We start from the raw sequence: 16970 nt of genomic DNA on the forward strand, positions 1-16970 counted from the left end.
ACGTGTGGAACAGACAGCAGGTTCTCTCTCTCTCTCCATTACTTTCAACCTTGGCTCCTTTCACTGTTTTGTGAGTGACACAAAAGCAGATACAGTGAACGTATTTATGATAGCAGGTATGACTACTAACACCTGTTGATATTATCCAGTTGGGCACAAAAAGACAGCACGGAGAGAACTTTAGCTGGATTCTCCCCCTAGTAATCTTGTTGGGAGGATTAAGTAACCAGTCTTACAAATTATGAAATTCTGCTCAGCAAAGTACCAAGGACATAAAGAAAACTTAATAGCTTGATTCAGGGCTGTTGCTAATGATGTTATTTATCTCAGTCTGTCTTCTAGCCCTTATCTGTTAACTCCAGTTCATCCTTGGAGATGAAGCTTAAGCATCCTCTTAAGCTTAAGGCCTCCTGTTGAAGAAGTCAGTGATCATCTTTACAAAGTCCCTATTGTCCTTTGCTGAGTGAAGCTCCCCTGCTGAACTCACACATGACTTAGGAAGACTGCTGTCTTCCTAAGGAGCCGTGAGCTCCTCAAAACAGATCAACGACCCATCCATTTTGTTTATTTGTTTGTTGAGTTTTTTTGTTTGTTCTTTTTTTATTATTTTTATTTATTTATTTATTTTTTTTTTTTGAGACAGAGTTTCTCTGTGTAACAGCCCTGGGTGTCCTAGAACTTACTTTGTAGACCAGGTTTGCCTTGAACTTACAGAGCAGGCCTGCCTGCCTCTTCCTCCTGGAATTAAAGTTATGCACCACCACACCCAGCTTGCCTCATCCAGTTTTGTTTATCAAGTGTCTACTGTGGTCTGTGACACAAATGGATTCCTTAAAGGCCTGCTGAACATATGGATGGTGTCCTGTGTGTAAAACTCTGGAAAATGGAGTGTAGCATACCACTTGATGCTGAATCACAGTCCTCAGCCTTAGCTCCTCCTGGTTGTTTAACGAGGCCTCCTTGAAGAGCAGATATGTATTTGCATGGCAGGGTAGGAACACAGGCCCAACACTTCCATGAAGATAACAGATGACTCACTTGCTGTCACCAGAGAATGAGTCACTTAAGTGACTTCCATGCAAATAAGGAATCCTGCTGATTCCAGAGTGGGAAATCCAGTAGATGATCTCAATCAGTAATCACTTAAAATGGACAAAACCCGTGACAATGAGTTCTGTGGTCAAATGCCGGATGCTTTAGTAAAGAGGAGTGGGAAGACAGGGAGGCAGAAAAGGGGAAGGTGGCAGAGAAGGGAGGGAGGAGGGGAAGGGAAAGGGTGTCTTGAAAGCACAATTTCCAGGTTATGTTTTTAGACTTTCGGAAAGATTCTTGAACATTAGAATGTACATCTCTCAACTCCCTCATCTATGGAAAATTAATAATTGTCTTGCTTGCATACAAAAGCCAACAGCTGAAGAACAAGAACAGTTTGAGATTGGATGCAGTCAGGCAAAGAGCCAGGAGAGCCAAGGTGTGGTCACACGTCTCCCGGTGTCACTCTGTGTAGGCAGGAAAGGAGAGCTTTGTAAAGGAGGGTCCTTGAGCTCTCCATTTTTATGTTATGAAAACAGATCTTATAGGAGTGTGAAAGGAAACAAAACAAGTAACACATAATATGAACAAAGGAAAAATAAGACCATCATAAGACAATTAGACAAAATTAAGTCCCCAGTATATCAAATATTATAGGCGAGAAAGGCTGTTTACTCCAGATGGCTAATTGGATTGAAGATTTGTATGAATATACATGAAAATTACATGCAGGGGCTTAAAGTTGATGGCAACCAAACCACAGCAATCACGCAGATTTTTTAAAAGTAGGAATTCCTCAGGCATAGGTGTAGCTCAATGGGTAGACTGCTTGTACCACATGCCTGAAGCCTTGGGTTTGACCCCCAGTACCACATATTCCAGGTATTGTGACCCATACCTATACTAGAAGCAGGAGGGTCAGAAGTTCAAGTCTATTCTTAGTACATACCTTGGAGTATATGAGGACTTCTCAAGGAAGAGTGGCCAGGGGTGGATTGGGGCAGGAGATGGTTCTATTTAATTTATAAACACTGGAAAAGGAGTGCATAGGACAGAATAAAGCAAAGCAGCACCTGTGGCTCATTCATATTCTCCAGGTTCATGGCTTTAATGAAAGTTAAAAACCACCCGCCCCACTTTTTGCATACATTACAAGCTGTTTGTAGAGATGAAATTCTGATTCATTTCATTGGTACAGGAGCTCTCACTCTTCATACTAAAAAAGACATTTAAAGAAAATCTGACTTTTAACAATACAAGCGACTAAATGGAGCATGTGCTGAAACTGTTCATCTTGGACAGCCTGACTGCGTTCAGAACCACACCACAAGTATTAAGCCCAAAACACCATTTCACACAAACAGCGAATGGGCTGCTGTTCATGCTTGCCAAGACTCTCTCGGTCCAAGCCGTTCTCCCCATCGCTGAGGCAAAGAGAAGTTCAAGGGGAAGGGAATGAGAGAAGAGAAAACATAAACCATAGTAAGTGGAGGAAAGGAAGATGTATGAGGTTAGCAAAGCTCAGACTGCCTGCATCATCATGGATCCAACACGATGCAATGGCAGAGCCTGTTACCTTTTCAGTAAATTTCTGACCGCTTTCTTAGCTCTTCATGGATATGGAGCTCAATGTTAGGATCAGTCTCTGAGAAGTCACGGCAAAGCAACCAGACAGTTAATACCCCACCAAGAAGAAACCGTAACAAACCGAGGGCCTTCCGTACTGCCTATCAGCTCTGCCCTTAACCCTGAAAGATCAAGTTAAAACTGAGTGGCAACACTGAACTAATATTAAAATGTGGAAAGACCACTCATTCAGCAGCAGAGAAACCCAAACAAAAAGAAACATTTAGAAGGGGCAAGATGTGCTGAATTTGATCGACAGGTCTCATCATCTGGAGAACTGTTATCTTTGTTGGAATATTTGCAAAAGCATTCCTCTACTCTCCATTATCCCCAGGCACCTAGCCCTTTACTTCCTGAAATCTATGCCTGTCTATTGCTAGTCTCCAGGAGTCTAAACAGCAGATTAGTAATGAGGCGCTTGAAGGAGTCATGTGTAAATAAACCAGGCTTCAGTTAAGTCAACCGAAGTATTATCATGATTGCTGAAAAGCCTAGTCATCATATTCTCTTGACACAGAGAATCTGTAAGAGTTCTGAATGGATTTACTGAAGAAAGAGTGAATGAAATACCCTCTCCCCTCCAGGCCAAACACAATTTTTGATTAACATCCAAACAACTAGTCTATTATGAACACCCAGATGGTTTCTGGAAAAGAATTTTTTTCATTTCCTTTTGGTTACTAATCAAAAATAAGGAACTAAATTACATGGTTGGAAATGGTGCTTGCTGCCAACCCTGTGGACCTGTTTGATCTCCAGGTCTCCTATGGTGGAAGGAGAAAGCTACCAGTTCTTCCAAGTTCTCCTCTGACCTCCACACATGTACAATGGTAAGCATGCTCACAGCATGTATACACAGATAAATAATTGTAACTTAAAATAGTAATAATAAAACCCATAAATTATAAGACTATACTTGTATTACCTTGAGAGAGACTCTCTGGCCATTTTCAGTTCAATAAACATTCTGAGGATAGGGAATTTAGCTCGATTATTCTCAGGCAACTATTAACACTTAAATGTTCATTTGTGAATTTACTCTTATAGTTCAACTGCCCAAAAGAAGACACTGGGAGACTGTGGTTTCTAAGAAAACCACTTATATATTATACAGATGTTTCCCTGGAGAGCAACTCTTCTTTCCCATTTTTTTCCTCAGTATTTTATTATAAAAAACTTCAAACATGCATCAAAGCTGAGAGATTACCACAGCAAACATCTGTGTGCCCATCACCCTTCTACGGTAACCCTTCATTCTACTTGTTTTATCCTCTCTCCATTTGTCTAGCCATCCCTCTAGACAACCATCAATCCATCTTAGTTTTCCGATGCATTTGAAACTACATTGCAGATGTCAGGGCCTTTTTCCCTAAGCACTTCATCATGCCTGTTATGAGCTGGAGATCAGTGTTCATTTACAATATTATTCTTAGGATGTAAAATAGACACAACCTGAAAGGCAAGTATCTTCAATGCATTGTCTGTGTTTGTGAAAGCATGCCTCCGCGTTATGAGAACTCTTAGCGCTAGCTTTAGGTCTTCAGTCTTTCCCAGAGGCCTCTCTGATAAAGGCTTGGAGGCCAGCAATATTAAACAACTGTGGGAATGTTAGAGTTAAGTTAAGTGAGAGAGGTCTTCAGATGATTGGAGAGAAGTCTTTGAAAGGGGTAGCAGTATCAGCTTCTTCTTCTTCCTTCTCATTCTGTCAGGAAATGAGTGGCTTTATTCTACTGTACCATCCACCATGATATGATGTTCTGCCTTGCCAAAGGCCGAACAGCAACAGGACCAACCAATCACGGACCAACAAACCATGGACCAACCAATCAGGAACCTTTGAAATTCTGAGTCAAAATAAATATTTTCTCTGTAGTTAATTTATCTCAGTTGACTATCTCAGGTATTTGTACAGTACCAGAAAGCTAGCAAACCTCACAGTGTATCAGAGAAGGCATCATTCTAGAATTTTCCCAGATACTACCTGTCCTCAGTCCTCCAGAAGCAAGAACTGTTCTTATTTTTGTCCCCAACACAGATTAAATGTCTCTGAACCATTCTATACTAGAATGGTATAGTGTATATTCTTATATCTTTTAATCATCATATTTCTGGGTGCATTGGTGGTTTGCTCTTTTTAGTTTACAGCAATACTCTGGTGTTCTCTTATGTTTATACCACAGTTTGCTCATTAGTTTTCCTATTTTTGGACACCAGTGTTATTTCTACTTTTTGACTGCTGTAGATAATGTTGTTTTGAACATATCTATAGAAGACTTAAGGCTCTGCATTTTGATATAATTTTGTTTCATTTATTTATTTATATGAGTTAAAGTCTCATGTAGCTCATGCTGGCCTTCAACTTCCAATGTAGCTAAGGATAAATTTGAAGTTCAGATCCTCCTGCCTCTGCTTCCCAGCTTTGAGCTGCCACAGCATGCACCAAGCAACTGCGACACCAAGTATTTTATACGTACTTAAGTCACTCTTTACAAAACCTCGAGTCTGTTGCATTTGGATGAAGGGCTGTATACCTCGGAGACTTACTAAGGAAATCTCAATTTCCAGATCTTTTGGAGTTGAATAAATTCTAGGGAAAACTATTCTTTTCCCGTTGAGCACACATGGGGAGAACTTTAAAAAGGAAGTAGTGACTTTGGGCATATTCTTGAAGTGTGAATACACAATTTTCTTCAACTAACTTATATGTAAAATATCAGTCTGCAATTCTAGAAGGAAAAAAAAAATCAAAGCATTACTGAGTGTTTTTTCCACTTCTCCCATAAAGACTGACTGTGGCTTAAAATAGCCTGGAATTGTTAGTGCTGTAAATCTTTCTGAAGGAGATGCCAGAGCTGCTCTTCCTGCTCTGCAAAAGAAATGCATGTCATAGATCTCGTTTGAAAGCGACGCCATTTCAAACTCTATCAATAGTAGACTATTACTAATGCCCAGGGATAAAATGAATTGCGGATTTTTTAAACGTTTCTCTAAATAGCCGCCAAATGTGTTGAAATAAAACTTGCTGGTATAGATAAGGAATTCCAAATATCCCTTTGAATAGTTGAAGCATTGACTTCTATAAAACTCTGCAGGGGGGAAAAAAAACTGTGCAAAGACAATGAATATTTCTTCAAAATAATTGGAAAGAAGTAATTACGTATGGTCGTATGTTGCTGAATAGGCGGTTTAGTTGGGGAGGAGGCAACAGAAAACTTCCTTTTCAGGTAGCTTCGTGTTAGAGTAATAGGAAACTGATCACTGTGGCTAGCAAGGTACCAAATAAAGATGTCTGGGTGGGACTTGTGGTGGTTAAGGTGAGAACTGTGCCCCAGAGGTTCATGTGTTTTAACTCTTGGTCTCCGTTTGGTGGCGCTGTTTATGAAGGTCACGGAACCTTTAAGAAGTGAAACTTTGCTGGAGGACGTATACACTGGGGATTTGCTTTTGAGTTGTTATTATTATTGTCATTATTTGTTTTTGTTTGTTTGTTTGTTTTTAAAGACAGAGTCTCTCTGACTGCCTTGGAACTCACTATGTAGGCAAGGCTGGCCTAGAACTCACAGAGACTTGTCTCTGCCTCCTAAGCTCTGGGACGAAAGGCTTGCACCACAACACCCGGCCTTAGGGCTTTGAAGTTCTGTGTTCTGGCCCTGCTTCCTGTTTTCTGCTTCCTGTTTGGGGATGAAATGTGATCACCCAGCACTGCCTCTGCTCTCATGGAATTCCTGCTTCCTGCCATGTCTTCCTTTGCCTGAGAGACTTAGCCCCCTGGAACTGTGAGCCAAATGATCTTTTCTGCTGTGTGTTCCTTGTCAGGGTATTTTATTATAGAAACAGAAAAGAAAGGCAGACACTGTCATGATTTGAATGAGGAATGTCCCCAGAGGCTCATGTATCGGAACACTTGATCCCAGTTGGTGGTGCTGTTGGGGGAGGCTGTGGAACCTTTAGGAGGCTTGCTGGAAGAAGCATGTCCCTGGGGGTGGATTTTGGGGCTTATAGCCTCAACCTACTTTCTGCTCATGCTCTCTACTTCCTGTGTGGGGATAAAATATATCAGCTAGCGTCCTGCTCCTGTGATGTGCTCCCTGCTACCTTGCCATCTCTGCCATTATTGATTTTAGCCCTCTGGAAGCACTAGCCAAAATAAATAAATAAATAAACTCTTTCTTCTGTAAGTAGCTTTGGTCATGGCATTTTATCACAGCAACAGATAAGTAACTAATACAGCATGTAAAAATTTCTTTCCTGGAAAGTTACCATTCTAAGAACCCACAGTTCAAAGTCTTGTATACATGTTATAGAATGATTATCCTTATATACTGAAACACTTTTGCAATAAAATATATACCCAGGGAACATATATTGACTCTATCTCATCATTCTTCCCTTCCATCTTTATTAATTCAAATCTGTGCTCTGATTCTAGGACCTATTGTTTCTCAGATAAACATTATAAGCTGTTTCAAACAGAAGGATATAAAATGTTTTATTAGACTGATAGGAAAAACACTAATACACGGGGCCTATAGAGTAATAAAACTCACTAATTCAACTGAAGTATCAAAGCACATTGACATGACAGTTGTGGCAAATTTTTCCAATTCTTCCTTTGAACCTGTTTCATTTTCATGGCTGGAATGGCAAAGAGGAAGGGGCAATGTTTCCTTAGCTGTCTGGGTCAGGAGAGCCATCTGGCACTCATTGTAACCACCATGTGGGAACCAATAAACCCTGCACTAATGTTCCAATCTAGTCACTAATCGCAATAATCAGAACATCTGGTTAGGATTTCCCTTTGCTGGGGTGTCCCCAAAGATTTTATTAGGCATCAATTTCCCTTTAGATCTATCTTGACTATCAACATTAGTTCGCTTTTCCCTTCTGTCTGTCTAGCTTGAACCAGGCATAACATTTTGTATCTGCTTGTAGCCCAAGAAATCCATATTTCAAAACTCTTTCAGCATACATAGGAAGCATACCATTAATCTAAGAAGAGACGTCAGCTCCTACTGTTATTACAGTAATCTTCATGCCTATCCTCAACCATTTGACCTAACCTCTGACCTCTTTTTGTCCAGACTGTTACCAGAGAACTGGAAAAAATCCACTTCCGGTGAGGTGACCTAAGGTTAGGGCCACTTTCCCTGGAGCACCTTCCCAGCTAAAGAACAAAATGGAAACCGGAGATGAAAGGCATTTTCAGTGGAATAATCCCTGCAAGGAGAAACAAAGAGAGCAGCTAGGAAAAGATCAGTGAACCATGATTTGTAAATGACAAGTCATTGTTATCCACTGTAAATGTAAGTTCTCAGGGGAACCTTCCACTGATGTCGCCGGGTGTGAAAACTTGAATGATTGATTAGATTTTGGTGATTGTGGAACTCTAAATACAGGTCTAGGTTACCTTGGGCTGTTTTTGCTCCCCTTAATAGTCCATCACTGCCCACCTTGTGTTTGCTCTAACATCCTCTTGACTACCAAACAAAATCCTTAGAATGTATCAGCAGACTGCTAACTGCAATTAAATCAAAAGCCAAGAGTGTTATTACATAGGCTCTAAGACCCACAGGGGAGTTTTCCCTGCTTCCCTGTATTCCGTCTACCTGTGATTCCCAGCAATGTATTTGGTAAATGCCATGATCTGTGACTTTCTTTGTTCTGTAGCTGATAAAATCTCGTATAACCATTTTCATGGTGGAAGACGTTAGGCAACCTGAATCTCTCCAGACCAAAGATACTCAACTTGTGGGTAGAGACCCCCTTGGGGGCTGTTGAATGACCCATTCACAGGGGTTACCTAAGACCATTAGAAAGCACAGATATTTATATTATGATTCATAACAGTAGAAAAACTACAGTTATGAAGTAGTAACGAAAATAATTTTATGGTGGGGGGGGCACTACAACATGAGGAATAGTATTGAAGCTTTGCAGCATTAGGAAGGTTGAGAACCACTGGTCTAGATCACAGACACTCACAGTTGACTGAGAGCGGTGATTTGAGTCAACATTGTTGAGGTTTTTAATTGAAGCCGCTGTGAAAACTATTTTCTTTATAAGATGATGCAAGCCATATACTAAAAACTGTGCCATGGTGGTTTCAATAAAAACGACTCCATAGATTCATATGTTCGAAAGCTTGGTCCATAGGGATTGGCACTATTAGGGGGCATGGCCTTGTTGGAGTAGGTGTGGCTTCGTTGGAGGGAGTCCGTCATTAGGGGTGAGCTTTGAGGTCTCAGAAGCTCAAGCCCAGGCTCAGTGGCTCATAGTCACAGGAAACCCTGTTGCCTGAGGATCCAGATACAGAACTCTCAAATCTTTCTCCAGCACCATGTCTGCCTGTGTGTTGCTGTGTTTCCAGCCATGATGATAATGGACTAAACCTCTTAACTGTAAGCAAGCCTGATTAAATGTTTTCCTTTATAAGAGTTGCCGTGGTCATGATGTCTCTTAGATGCAATAGAAACCCGAAGACAGGTGCCTCTAGCCAACCAAGGGAGAAGAACTAACAGTTAACTGCTTTCTATTACAGGTGGTTTTAACTTTGAGTTCACTTAAAGCCTGCTCAGTGTGGCCCAAAACTTTGATGAGTGTTTGAGGTAGGATGATATCTAACCAAATTTACTACAAAGCGTTTACCAATCAGCAGTTGTTAACTTGGGGCCCAGAAGGGACAGCAAACTGCATGTTCTGTTGTCGCTGTATTTTCTGATCTTATAGTCAGTTTAGGGCCCCAAGGTGCATTCTGGGTTCACTTTGAACCAAGCAGTGGCAAGCAGTTTGAGGACTGCTTGCTAAAATGTTAGTGCTAGAGGGTTTAAGCTGCCTTTTTCCTCCCCCGCAAGAAGTTCTGGTGATTTGGTCATTGCTACAAAGACATGTCTAAAAAAAAAAAAAAAAAAAAAAAAAAGCCGGTGGTGGTGGCTCACGCCTTTAATCCCAGCACTGGGGAGGCAGAGCCAGGCGGATCTCTGTGAGTTCGAGGCCAGCCTGGTCTACAAAGTGAGTTCCAGGAAAGGCGCAAAGGAGAAACCCTGTCTCGAAAAACCAAAAAAAAAAAAAAAAAAATGTCTCTGCAGTGCAGGGCAGAGGATAAATAGAGGCATGCAACTGTCATCTCTCTGGCAATATTCTGTTAAAGGAGAGTCAGTGTGACGAAGACAGCTGGACCTGGAGCTGGAACCTAGCCTACCTGGATGCCCCCTGACGTCCTCCTGTCAAGAGCTGTTAGCCATCTTCTTCCTTTTCTAACTTCTCAGCTCCTTCCCTACTCCAACAGTTCTCCATTGGGCTCTGTGTTCGTCACAGTTCTCCAGAGGATCCAAAACCAACAGGATAAGATAAAAGAATGCATTAAGTCAGTTTGAAAATAGTTACGTCACACCTGAAAAAAACACAAGAAACCAGTAGTTACTCTGTCATTGAGACCACGTGACTCAGCAGTCAGGGTAGACCCACAATGTCTGTCTTCCATTTGAGGTTCAGGGGGGACAGCCCGTAGTTGCTTAGTCCACAAGGCTGTGTGCCTCAGTACTCCCTGCCCGGAAGTTTCCTGGAAAACCACCAATCTACAATGGAAGCTTGCAAACTCTGCTTCCTCTTTCTTGGGAGGAGTCAGCAGCAGCAGCCACCACTGGGCAAATTAACTCAGAGGCAAGACTGAAGGCCAATCACAAAAGGGGAGGTCGTTTTCTTTCTGCCTCGCCTTTTTATCTGGGCTGCCACCAGAACACACTGCCCACCATCAAGGTGGGGCTTCCAAGAGCAATCAAGACAGTTCTTCAGGTGAGGCTCCTGACTCAGGCAATTCTAATTTGTGGCAAGTTGACATTAGATCCACCATAATAGCTTCTAATTGTTGTCTTGTTCAGAATCTACTTGTATAGTTGACCTTATATCATTCAACCTCCTCAAGGCTGTTTCTCTCTGTTCTTCCACATCTAATCTTGGGCTCATGTTGCTCAGAGTCCTTTACTAATTTCTACCTGTTGACCTCCTTGGGTTAGATTTAGATCCAATAGCATGCACTCATGTGTGCGCGCGTGTGTGTGTGTGTGTGTGTGTGTGTGTGTGTGTGTGTGTGTGTGCATGTTCCAACTTTGGTCAATCCTAATAGAATCAAAACTAGGCAAGATTACATGGAATAATAGATTCCAAATGTAAGCTTATCACTAAATATCCGAATTCTCTCGGGATTTCTCTAAGCATGTATCAAGTCATATATCAAAATTTGTTTCCTGTTGTAGCATGCCATAATTTTTATAGATATCTTTATGTACTCAGAGTTTTCCAGTTATAAATATTTTCAAAAAAGCAGAAGTATCGAGTCAATGGGAAATTCAGTGGTCTCAACATGGCTGCACATAGAGAGTTTATAGGCAGTTTTTACAAAATAAATTATCTGGGTCCCATTTGGGTAATTACATTGAAACCCTGAAAACATGGCATACATAACTTTTAAATCCCCAACATGTGATTCTAATACATAGCTAAGACTATGAACTACTATAATAGTAGATATGAGTCAGTATATTGACTTCATGTTTTAGTGCATTTTATAGGGTCAATTGGATACAATATTTCTTCGAACTATATGGGACACTAATAAATAAATACAATAATTTACAAGGTAAGATTTTCTGTTATCACAGACAAATCCTGCCTTTAGAAAATATAAACAATGAATTTTGGCTTCAAATGTTAGTTGATTTTTAATCATATACAGTGTTTAATCTGAAAGGCAATCACACTGATCTTTTGAAGACAAAAAAAGATATTCTTATATTCGGAATGTTATTACATTTCCTTAAATAAGCTGATGACACAAATTCTTGTAAATCAAAGAGTCATGAGGAGGTTGGCAAAATGGCCCAGCCAAACCCGGACCAATCTGAGTTCCATCCTTAAGACCTACATAGTGAAAGGAGAGAACTCACTCCTGAAAATTGGCCTCTGACCTCCAGACAAATGCATGACCTATTCAACCAGACATGTACACACTTTCATGAACATACACCATAATAACAGTTAGTAATAATAATAAAAATTTTAAAAGTCATTATGGTTCTGACTGTGTTTCTAACATCACAGACCTGGAGGAAAATCACCTGGATTTGCTTGATTGATGATGAATTGATGTCATTAACTTTTCCACACTATTAATATTAACAATGAAATTTCACACATATTCATGTAAGTATAAAACAGTAAGAGCAGAGGACAAAGCCCATGAGAGAGATAAAATGGTAACAGAAGTAATCGTGGTATATTACTGCTGCAAAAATCAATAAAGCAAATCTGTTATTCTTTTTAAGTGTCATATTACAATAATGTTTTCCTGAAGACTGTTGTCTGCATCCAATTTAGGAAGGCATCTGCTTGTGTTTGCTTAAAACAAAAGGGTGGTTGGCTTAATGAATTATTTACAGGCATGCAATATGGCAACAGTGTCATTATGAACTCTCTTCTAAGATCTCCTCTGGCTACTCCTGGCAGGGTGTCAATTTGCTTGTTTTTATGGTAGGTGCATGAAATTGTGGAGCTATTCAAAGAAATGCGACTCTACCATTGGACTTTCTAATGCACTCAGACCCAGTAAGAAAGCCATGGTAACAAGAATGGCGAAAACATTCATTTGGTATTAACAATGCATAATGTGGAGTTCAAGCAGTTGAGCCACGGGAATTACAGAAGCCTTGAAAGTAGGCGAAAGATGTAAGGAAATCAAGACAGGCTGGAGGAGATACTGAGGAGACAAGAAGGCAAGGTCCTTGACCTCTTCCTCCTCCCTGACACATGGACCACCTGTCAGTGTCTGATGAAAAAAAAAAAAAGGAGTCCCAGAGAATCTCAAGAGTTCTGCACCAAAGTAATGAAGTACAAAAATTAAATTGACCTTGAAGTTTGTAAGAAATCAGCAGAAAAGGCGGGAGAAGAAAAATCCTGGGTGTAAGTAGCAGGGTTATTAAAATCCAATGATTTTCTTTAGCATCCTCAAGCCCATAGTTCCCTTGCACAAAGTCAGGGCATCTAGACCGACTGTGAAGGCAGCCTGCTGGTGACTGGAAGCATGGCAGGGCAGAAAGAAGAAAACCCCGCAGAGCCAGCAATTTTTCCTTGAGTCAGAACCACCTGTAACCCGGCACAAGCCCTGGCTCCATCACCAATCAGCAGTGTTGGCTGGTGGTGAAAGCTGATGGAATAACTTTCTGGTTTCTCAAAATGACCATGGGAAAAGACTTTGTCAACAAAAGCCAATTACAATGGATAATTCCTCTCACCAGTACCTACGATGCAAATCTCAGAAAGACGGTGTCTATGGATGGGACAGTTAGGAGCTATGTGTAGCTGTGTGTTTATCTTTCCTCATCATTGTGGTTATTGTCTGCTGTTTCTAGTGGCCCATGTGAGTGAGGCCTGGGTGTGGCAGAGATGGTAAGTGCAAGACTGTCCCTGCCTTCAGCATTACAGTATCATGAGGGAGGGGAGATTTTCATTAGAAACATCGAAAAAGCCTTGTTAACAGTACTACTTGCTAAGTAGTACTGTTTTGTAACATGTTTATTATAATCTAAGGGTGTTTAACAGTTTAAAGCTGTCCTTTCATATTGCAGTCAAGACACAAAGACGAGAGTAGTAGATTGTCTGTAATTCGAGGAAAGGGGAACCATTATAAGTTGAGAATCGGAACAAAGTGAGAATAAGTATAATTTATGTTTGATGCTTGGGCTACACATTGTCTTGTGACGGCATGACTGGATTCTATAGTGAAAACAGTAGCTGGGAGAAAAGCACCGTTCAGCAGACTTGTAGGACTTACACCCACAGTCAAATTTCCTTCTGAAGAAGGGAGAAGAATTAGCAGCATCAGGGCCCTCCCTACCATGAGCAATGCTTTCCCTGACTTTAAAGGAAGCCAGCAACCAACCAACACCAAGCCCATGGGTAAAGGATTGGCTAATTTATTCTACCTCTGTCCATGGATGGAATTAACCAGAAAGCTGTCCAAGTGCGTACTTCTATCTGCAGTTTGACAGTCCTGGATACGACTTAGAGTTGATATTGCCAGATCTCATGATTTTTAAAATCGTTTTATGTCTTCTTGCAGTGACGCAGATATGTAGAAAAGACTCCTGCCTCCAGCTCCTGCACATAGACTGTGCAGCTTTAGACAAGGCACTTAGCCTTTCCGAGCTCCTTTTTCTCATGGAAAATTTGGGAAGTAATGATAGCAGTGAATAACACCCAAATCAACAGCTTGATAAGATACCCAAGATAATTAATGTGATAGCAGTTAGCCCAATAAGTTTAATCAATACAAGTTCAAAAACGTTAGACTTTTTAACCATTGTCATCATTTTAGTTTTCCTAGCAAGAGCCCCTCTTCCAATCTTTTAATACCAAATCAATAACAATTTCATATAAGTCAAGTGATAACTCAGATCTACCAATTGCATGGAGGAAGTCATTGGCCAGGAGGAAGACAGGAAAAGAAGGGCATTTTCAAATTAAACCTGAAATTTAAATAAGCTGACTATGCTCCAATTTCTATAAACAACAAAAGGCTTTGCATCGCCGATTTGTGACAATGCTATCCTCAGCCATGGGCAGTTGGTACATCTATCAAGAGAAAGACAACAGGGCCATCACACTGTAGGGCAGTGAGAACACAGGTCCTGAGCTTATCTGCAAGCCTGGGGTTCTTTAGGTTGCCTTTCCATAGGACTCAGCTCTCTGGGAGACCTTCCCTTCTCTCTCCAAATTCCTTCATAGTCCTTTTTCCATCTCTCTTCTCTTCCATGGCACAAGGAAGGGATTTGAAACTGCTGCGTGCGTGGGAAGAGCTTGCTGACATGGGAAGGACTGGACTAACACAGACAGGACCCAACAGGAAGGAACCAGGGAATCCTCTGCACTAGGGAGGGGTTGTTTTTCTGTGTATGGGACTTCTACTTTGCTCGGCTGCTGTGGCTTTAGACTCAATACCAAGCATAAGAGACCAGTGGGATCTAGTCTCCTTTGAAGAGGCAAGAAAGGACCCAGGTATCCTGGATTTAGTGGAGAGTTCAGTTGCTGAGAGGCCACAGGGGCCCTTTAGAAGTCTCTGAGTGCCCTGGACTGCACGTCTGCAGAATTCCATTTCTTTTCTTACACTTGGAGTACTGGAAAGCTCTGATGTTTCTCACCATTTAATGTACTGAATGCCATTTAATTAATATTCTGGAAAATCACATTTGACTGGTATCTTGCTCATTTAATTTTAATATTTCTACTGAATTGACAACACAATGTTATTAATAACGCCTGTCATGTAAGGCCTACAATCAGCAAATAGCCCAGAAGGGTGGAATAAAATATGCACTATTATTTCTTTGTTCACACTCATATAGTTGATCTCAATTTCATGTTCATTTACATTTTAAACATATATGTAAAACAAAGAAAGGTGTTTAAAATGGATTTATGAACTGATACATTGCCCTCTATTTATATAGAGGATTTTCAGGTATTATTTAGTACAATTAAATTAAGTTTATGATTATCTCAATAATCTTAATATAACAGATAAATATCAAGTCGTAAACATATTTTATACATACACACACACAGAGTTTATATATGAACTTTTCTTATCTGGGTTGACATTACTTTCTCTGAGAGCCAAAGACCACCTAATTCTCAACACCAGGAACAAGTCCTCTTTTGAGTTGTTGGTCACAGTTTTCCAAGAGACCCCTCCCCCCACCAAAAACCCATAAAGATTATTGATGTTGCCCTTGGTTGCTACCCATAGGTAGAAGGTAAGTCCCTATTGTTGGCGACACCCATGCACTTCAGATACAGGGCTGTAGCATGAAACTTAAAAGGTCTTATTGGTAAAAACAAACCCAGAGCCAGGTATTGGGGTGAATGCTGGAAGATCAGAGAAGCAGAACAAGCCACAGCTTCCTCACTTCGCCAGTTCCTCAGCTAATCCTGTTTCCTCAGACTGGAAACCTCTGAGTCCTCATCCAGAATGAATCTCAGCTGAACTGCTGCTCTAAAGCCTAATAGCTTAACCAGGCTCTAGTTCCTGGTTTTCACACCTTATATACCTTTCTGCTTTCTGCCATTACTTCCTGGGATTAAAGGCGTGAGTCACCATGCCTGGTTGTTTAAGTGTGGCTTTGAACTCACAGAGATCCAGATGGATCTCTGCCTCCAGAAGGCTAGCATTAAAGGTGTGAGTGCCACCATTTTCTGGCCTCTATGTCTATCTAGTGGCTGTTCTGTTCTCTGACCCCAGATAAATTTACTAGGGTGTACGATATATTGGGGAACACAATATCACCACACAGGGCCCTAAGGACCCTGAACTAGAACTAACTTGAATGACTCCTCCCTGAAGACTAGTTTTCATGGTACCAGACTGTGCCATGCAATCTTCCAAAGGAGGGAAGCAACTGAAAGTCTTACCCAACAATGATACCGATGAACCACATCAATGACCAGCATGGCACAAAAACCCTATGTATACAGAACTAGCAAACATACCTTGGTTATAATCAATAGCTCTCTGATTGGACTTAAGACCTGCTCAAAAAAGAGGTACTGGAAACCTAGCCAACTATCTAGGGCCAGTGACATCATAAATCTTGGGGGAGATCCTACAACTATCAATGTACTAAACCAGCCTAATCCCTAACTACATTCTAAATATCTCTCCTTATACCCACAGATAAGTTTAATCCTCACTCCTCATCGAGGAAACTTCTCTTTGCAACAGATGGACAACCATCACATAAAACCACATCCAATCAAAATGCAGACTTGCAGAGCCCAGTCCCAGTGGATGCATCTACAAAACCACTCTAGCACCTACGGCTGAGGGAAATTTTCAGAAGAGAGGGCAGAAAGATTGTAAGAGGCAGAGGGTCAGAGAGTTTGCCGTGAGACTATGTCTCCTGGAATGGCAGAAGCTACACCCGTAAAGTATGACCAAGATGCCTGTCTAAACATGAGCTGAACAAAGACCACAACAGTAGACATGGCCAAGTGGGAGAGGGAAATACTACAAGGCTTCAACCCTCTACAAAGAACTTCAAGCAGCTAAGGAATGCCGAAAGGGGGAGAAATAGTCTTCCCCAGGAAACAATACATTGATTGGCTCTCTAATACTAAATGGTCAGCCCATTATGTAGGGTTAGCAGGTTATATTTAGGAATATGTATGTATGTATGTATGTATGTATGTATGTATATATATATATATATATATATATATATATATATATATACATATAAGCACGTTAACAATAACTAGTAAAA

The sequence above is a fragment of the Peromyscus eremicus genome, chromosome 19 (assembly GCF_949786415.1).
Source record: "Peromyscus eremicus chromosome 19, PerEre_H2_v1, whole genome shotgun sequence".
NCBI lineage: Eukaryota > Metazoa > Chordata > Mammalia > Rodentia > Cricetidae > Peromyscus > Peromyscus eremicus.